Below are 7,614 nucleotides of genomic sequence, written 5' to 3'. Positions count from 1 at the left end.
AAATTCTAGAAGAGGAACAAAAATAAAATAAAAGTTCACTTTCATAAGAGATCTGAACGGGTTTTACCTGCATTACATGCGCAAATTGATTCCTCTAATAGTCAATTTCTCTATCAAATTTGATAAATACACGGCCGGATCTCTCATCAGAGTCCTATGGAATGGATCATATATTGAACATGACTTTGTCGAAGTTGATCAGTTCAGGTAATTTCATAGTATCTTTAGAGTAATTTTTTATACTACCTTAAAATTTTATAAATTAAAAATTATATTTTGAAAAACAGATTCTCAAATAAATTATATATATATATATATATATATATATAACTGGTAATTCACATAACTTCCAGATTAGTGGTCTATCACACTATAACCTGTCTATCTGACAGCAATGCTAAAAGCTATAAAACATTACAAATTACAACAGCGATAAGGGATTGTTTTAATGAGAATGTTTCAAAGAAAATCTAAAGGTAAAATGTTAAATTTCTTTTTTCTTCTCAATTTGATATAAGAAAAATCAATAAAACATTATGAAATGCAAAACCTGTCATAATTAAATGGAGCATTAAATCCAGAAGTCATATCCGTATGCTTGAATTTGAAGCAAAGAGAAAGTTGCAGATAAATTTGTGCACTGATGTTGGGAATGGAGGTTGTACTCGGTCACTTGCCTTGCACAGAGACGGGAAGCAACGGCGCTGTGTTTGGCTCTTTCATGCTCGAGAAGGATTCCAACTTATGTTGACAAGTTAACTACCAAGAGAATGCCTAATTTCCTCAAGCTGAGCAACAACTTCCTCCATGTCCGGCCGGTCATCTCTCTCTGACGCCACGCATCTGAAGGCCAGTTCTGCAACTGCGCTCACCATTGTTTTCATATCTTGATTTACTTCAATTTCCAGCTGCGGGTCGACTAGCTCATGCAAGGCCCCCTCTTGAATCTTAGTTATCGCCATGTTAGCAAGGTTGATTTCCCCTTTGTTCCGATTTATGTCCATCGCTTGCTTGGCAGAGATAATCTCCAGCAAAACAACCCCGAAGCTGTAGACATCGGATTTCTCGGTCAGCCGATAGGACTGATAGTACTCTGGGTCAACATACCCTGGTGTGCCTTGTGGGATCGTAGTGACATGTGAGGCATCTACAGGCACAATTCTGCAAAGCCCAAAATCGCATAATTTGATATCTGAATTCTCGTCCAAGAGAATATTAGCGGTTTTTACATCTCTGTGTAATATAGGCGGATCGAGGGCGTGAAGGAAAGCCAGAGTCTCGGCAGTTTGAATAGCAATTTTCAAGCGAGTATTCCATGGCAATCCCTTGGGACTTTTGCGATCGCCATGAAGATGATCGGCCACGGTACCATTTGGGATAAATTCGTATACGAGCAGCAGCTCTGGACTGTCTAGAGGAGTGCAGCCATAAAGACGAACAACATGTTGATGGTTCAAGGTCGAAAATATCTTCACCTCGTGGATGAACCGCTCCAGCCTCCTAGAGTTGTCCTGATAAAGCCTCTTTACGGCCACAAGTCTTCCGCCCCAAAGTTTACCCAGATAGACCGATCCGAACCCTCCAACGCCAAGTTCGTTCTCCTTGTGGAAACAGTTTGTAATCTGACGAAGTTCTTCGTATGAGAATATTGGTAAATTACCCATTTCGAGCTCACTCAAATGTTCAGGAAGAACGTCGTCAGGAAGTTTTCTATTGTTCAGATAATATACCAAGAACATTCCCGCCGTAAGCGCAGCTCCTCCAATGAAGCAACCTGCAGTGGAATGAAGAGATTGATCTATCAATGCAATTATCGGCAAACCCCTTATAACAGAATAACAGAAATCAACTCGCGGTAGCAACAAAGGGGAGAAACAGAAAAGGAAGAAATAATAGATTTACCTATTATTATAATGGCTTTGTTTCGAGGACCTGTAACACAGCCATATTAACGTGCATCAGAAATACCGTGAAGGATTCACATGTACATCTAATAAGATTGTTTCGAGTTTCCTATGTACGCCTATTGATATTAATTTTGGAATGACGGGGACGAAGATGGGCCATATAGCGTTACCTATAACAACCCCATTTCTTCGGTGGTAAAGATTAAATTCATAAGATTAAGTTCCTAGTGGTTTTGCTAAAACTTAAAATAAAGCATACCATGGCCGGCGCATTTGTCAGTACAAGGTACTCCATCCTTATAGCAAACGAACGGCGCAGCCGCAGTTGAAACCGAAGTGTCGTAACCACATATTCCATGACTTTCTTGACATAACGTACAGCTTTCGTTATCTTTGAGAACTGGAACTATTAATGCCGCATGAACTGGTAATTGTTCCAGCAGAGACGCCGAAGTCGAATTATCCTTCTCATACGAGTAATAGACACTAGCATTACATCTCGACAGATGTAAGTGATCCTGTTCCTTATATTTGTAGACATATACAGTCAGGACCTCTGTAGCCGTTAATGTGAAGCCCGTGCCTTCAAATTCTGAAGACTCTATCGATTTATTAATGCTAGGATCCAAAAATTGACAATTCTGACCCCTGGTGATAACTAATGTACTAGAAGGCAGAAGCGCTTGTATTGTGTAATTCCTACCACCAATAAGGATAACAAAATTTGAGTTCTGCACACAGTTGACCTGGAAGCTAGGGTCACCGCATCCACGATTTCCTTCGCCGTAAGGATACCCTATATTCAGAGTTCCACATTTACTGTTATTTTGGCAGTACTCATATCGTTCGTCCAAGCTTAAGGAGCAGGGGAACAGCGAGGTACAGCCGACAATAACGACAAGGAAGAAGAGGTATTGAGGCAGCGAAGGAAGAAGGCGTTGAGATGAACAGATAATTGCATGAGGAGAAAACGAGATGATAGCCATCGAATAAGCGTTTCGAACAGAAAAGTGATCCCCAAACTGTAACAGATTGAGCGACATGGAAGCGTAGGTATCGTTAAATAATTCAAGAATGTCTATTAAGTCAATACTTTTTAAATTAGTTTTTAGCAAAACATCAAATAATTTAATTTAGTTCGATCGCTTCTCCTTTCCCTTCCGCGGACTTGTCAGTGGCCCATAAGTCAATACGTATGCCGTAAGAGATGCCATCACATGGCGGCACGGATTTTGAAAATTTTAGCACGAAGACTATTGTTGTTCATAATACTTCTAGAAAATTAACATGACGGCGAAGGCTTCGAGGTCGGGAAATGTGGCAACATCGTGATCATGGAGTCAATATAACAGCAATGGTAGGCTAACACGATAACGAAGACACCGTTTAAGTCATAAGTATGAATGGTACTTCCGGCCTTCTATGCACCCAAAATATTATTTGGAGTGTAAATATCCGTAGAACTTCCTAATACGATGTATCTGACCATTTGGAGCGAAATATGAAAAGTCCAAGTTAAGACGAAAGAAGCAGGTTTCCTCGGGCGAATGGCAAAATGTTGAAAAGTGGGTGCACACCACATGGATGTAGACATGATCTGCTGTTTGTACTGAAAAACAAAGTGAATAAACCAAAGACTAAACGGTGAAAATAGTGCGGATTAAAAAGAAAGAAATAAGATTTGGGTAGAACACGAGAAAAGCTTCCTTATTCAAGTCAATAGATGAAACCTTCCGAAAAATGAGATGCTTGATTAGCCATCTAAATTAAACGATCAATTATACATGAACAAAACTAAATCTATGCTTATATATATTTGCTATCAGAATCAAATTGAGGAAATTGTTAAGCCTCTTCTGAGTTGGTATATTTCCTTTGGACCTGGGTTTCAAATATTTTGGTTTCCATTTGAAACCAAATAGACATTTTATCAAAGATTGTCATTGGATCATTAATAAATTTGAAGTTCGGTTGTCTACATGGTCACAGAGATGGTTATCATGCAATGGTAGATTGATTCTTGCATAATTACTATTACAAAGAGTACCTTTGTATACTCAGTACATTTATATATGATGTCACAGTTCATCATTAAAAAAATCAATGCGATTATATCAGATTTTCTATGGTATGAGGTCAAGGGTGATCACAAGATGACGTTTGGAGGTTATGTCACAAAAAAGGAAAGGAAGCAATGCGATTATATCAGATTTTCTACGGTATGAGGTCAAGGGTGATCACAAGATTCTTGTGCGGTTGGAGGTTATGTCACAAAAAAAAAGGAAGCACGTAGATGGGGACTAAAAAATTTGGATGGTCTTCACTGAATAAGAGCTTTTGGCATGTTATTTTTGACTGCATTTCGCAGGATATTATTCACGAGAAATATTTAAAAAACATGAGAAGGACGATCTCCTAAAAATGTTTCTATTATTTGATATAGATTCATGAAAATAAAAAAATGGCTCACTTGAAATTTACAATGGGAGATTGGGAACCATTCAAAGGTTGAGGTAGGCTTGGATCCTATTTGTGATATCCATGGTGATCATACACTGCTTTTCAAGATCATATCTCATATTCACGACATGGGAATTTTTTATATCTCCCAAATTCATTTCATGATGGCTACAAAATTACAATGTCCTTTTGTTGTAGTGGTTTCAACACTCTCCAAAATTTTGGGGTGCATCCAAACTTTGAAGTCTTCTTTGGTATTTCCCATGCTGGTTGCAAACAATCGAGGTCATTCCATGAGCTCTTGTCGAGTCCTTACACCATTTTTGCTTGATTGACCACTCGTAGTCTTTTGGCATGTTGATTGCTATGTCGTGCTTGGGAGTTTGTCTTGGCAATTTTTAAGGTTTGTGTTTGTGTGCTTGAGTTGTTTTCGCTCTATGAATATCAGCCATACTCACACACAAAGTTTCACGCACGATTGCACAAGTGTCGTCACGGTCGTTCAATGATCTCTCTCAATTGTCGCACTTGTCGTTCTTAACCTTTAAGTCAGTCTCACTCAACACATATTTGTCTTGTTCGTTTGAGGTGTCTTGTCGTCGAGTAATGCTAAGTGTGTGATCAAGATGTCATGTATGCACAACTTCACTTGCTCTCACACTTAGCCATTTTTCTAGAAAATCTTTCGACCGTACAAACCTCTTTCAACCAAACCCCGACTTAGCTGCACTGCGCAATCTTAGCTCCCTACTCTGTTGCTCAGAACTGCATAGAGCTTGAGGTTGTCCTCTGAGGCAGCCTACACTGCACAATCCTGGAAGTGAGCAAGTCAACTGTCTCCCAGAACTGCGTAGAAGTTATCTCTATGTCCGACCCAATCTACGGTTCCCGCAAAATCACTCATCAAACCTCACTTTGGTCTACCGAAAAACTTGAACTACATTGTGACTCGAGGCTGCACTACTCCCGAAAACTCTGCAAAAGTTGTCTAGCTACCTTCCCTGCACTATATCTAGAAACTACGTAGTCATGTGAGTAAGGCCTCTGCTGCCTATCACTGCATCGTTCCAAGGAATTACGCAGCTCTAACTCGCAGACCCCCTTGCTCGGTTGCCCTACTCTCCCTCTGAAAATTGCTCAATTTTCACTAACACTATCCTTGCTCCCCCACTCTGCACTCATCCGGGAAACTGTGCAGCAACTCCGTGTTCGACACTATCTCTCTGAAATGCGTAAATATGACAAGCACCTTCCCGCAGCGCGATCGAGCCTTACTCTAGAAAAATACACAAAAATATCTACCATTGCCTCCTGTTGCCCACTCTATCTTTGTTACTATACCAGCTCACAAAAAGATAGAAAAGATAAATAAACACCTTAAAAATAAGCCTCTTTGAGGGGGGAACCTCCTTTACATTACACAAATGAAGAATTCTTGGATGATACAAATGACAAGACCTCCTTTCTATATATAGTAGTCTAAGGGGTCATAATATAATCATAGCCGACATAACAATAATAATGTAAGGGCACGGATGAGATTGATGCTAATAGTTTCCTTCTGAAAAATGCCGTGCTCTGAAGAAACTGAGTGCGCTCTCAACTCTCCCCTGCAGCGATTAGGTCAGGGATCGCTGTGTGGTCTGTGTCGCCGCCATGGGTGCGCTAGGTGGTGGGGAGCCCTCTCCCCCCCCCTCCAAACTCTTCTGCAGATGCATTTCGTAACCTCCTGTCTCAGAAAGGGAAAAAACGTCCAACACCTGAAGTCCCGACGTTCATCAAAAAACTTGAAGAAATACCAGAGATTGCTCTGCCTGAAGAACAACCGATCAAAATAGCTCTTGCCTTGGCTGACAGAGGTTTGGTCGGGAAATTTATGGGTCGATGGCCATCAACAAAATCGACAGATGAATGGGTTCAACGAAATTGGAGGCCTCTGCTGACGAACAACGTGATCTGTTATGCTGTCGGTAGAGGATTTTTCATTTTCGAATTCACTACCAAGGAAGACCATGACCTGGTGTTCAGAAATGGTCCGTATTTCATGGGAAATCAAGGCCTTTTCCTGAACAAATGGACCCCTGACTTCGACCCTTCAGTCGATGTCCTAAATGAGGTTCATGTTTTGGTCCGCTCCCTAACCTGCCGATCCACTGCTGGAGCTACCAATCCCTGCAAAAGATTGGAAACGGGCTGGGTCGATTCATTGACAAAGCTGACAATAGGGGCCAATACACCTACGCAAGAATCTGCGTGGAAGTTGACTTGGAAGCTGGTCTGCCGGAAGCCGTTAAACTTACAGTTGGAGATTGGCATCACTTCCAGAAAATGGACTATGAGCAACTGCCCTTTAAGTGCAGAATCTGTCACGAGCATGGTCACTTCCAACAAAACTGTCCTAAAGCCCCATCAAGGGACAAGGTGGAAGAAGAAGGATGGAAAGAGATAAAAAAGGGCAAGGTAGTCTCAAAGCCTTATGAACAGACAAAATCTGGAACAATGGGGAAACCCCAGTCCAATTCTCAGACCAAACCAATCACAAAAGAAGGCCCCCCCTCAGTTGAAAAGGTGAATGTAACAGAGAATCACGAAGAAACTGAAGACCACTCGAATAAACTGAAAGAAACCGTAGAAAAATCAACTGTTCCTCTAGCAGCTGCTGATCAAAGGGGAACCGAAGGTACTGAGGAGCACATCAGTCTAGCCTCTGACTTAGGGGAAGAGTCAGAAGAGAGAGACACCGAATCAGATGGCTCGCAAATCACTCCTATCAAGTCGGTTAGGGGTCGGAAATCCAAGAAGAAACAGAGAGAGGAGAAAACTTATCCGGGCGTCCTACAAGGCTCCTAGAAAACTCTCAAAGGAATGATGAACACCAAATCAGGGCGCAAGCAGAGCAGGGCTCCAAAAGGAGCCACCACCTCCCAAGTCAGTAAATAATGAAGTACGTCTCCTGGAACTGCAGAGGGTTAGGCAGCTGACTGAAAGAGGAAGCCCTGAAAGACATTGTTAAGATGCACTCGCCTGAAATCCTTCTCATCCAGGAGACAAAGATGGAGGATAATCTTCTCCTCCAAACTAGTAAGACATTATGGCGTAAAGGTCCCGGAAGAGCTTTCAGTGCTAGGGGCACCTCTGGCGAGCTTGCCTCCTTCTGGGACAGCTCCAAATATGAATTGATTCAAGAAGAAAACTGCTCTCATTGGATTTTCATCCAGCTCCTCCACAAAGACTCTGGCTAACAAGT

General features: G+C 41.4%; 1 pseudogene across 1 annotated transcript; it reads right to left on the bottom strand.

Moving 5' to 3' along the window:
* Nucleotides 1-542: 542 nt before the first annotated feature.
* Nucleotides 543-2,067, bottom strand: LOC149175684 (LEAF RUST 10 DISEASE-RESISTANCE LOCUS RECEPTOR-LIKE PROTEIN KINASE-like 1.1 pseudogene; annotated as a pseudogene). The gene is made up of 2 exons (XR_016258577.1): nt 1,903-2,067; nt 543-1,774 (listed from the first exon to the last, which is right to left on the bottom strand). The product of XR_016258577.1 is annotated as an LEAF RUST 10 DISEASE-RESISTANCE LOCUS RECEPTOR-LIKE PROTEIN KINASE-like 1.1 pseudogene (transcript).
* Nucleotides 2,068-7,614: the final 5,547 nt, after the last annotated feature.

This window comes from Pinus tabuliformis, chromosome 4_1 (assembly GCF_031772625.1).
Source record: "Pinus tabuliformis cultivar Carrire ecotype Pingquan chromosome 4_1, CPIR1, whole genome shotgun sequence".
Classification (NCBI taxonomy): Eukaryota; Viridiplantae; Streptophyta; class Pinopsida; order Pinales; family Pinaceae; genus Pinus; species Pinus tabuliformis.
This window is presented reverse-complemented; position numbering and strand designations above follow the sequence as displayed.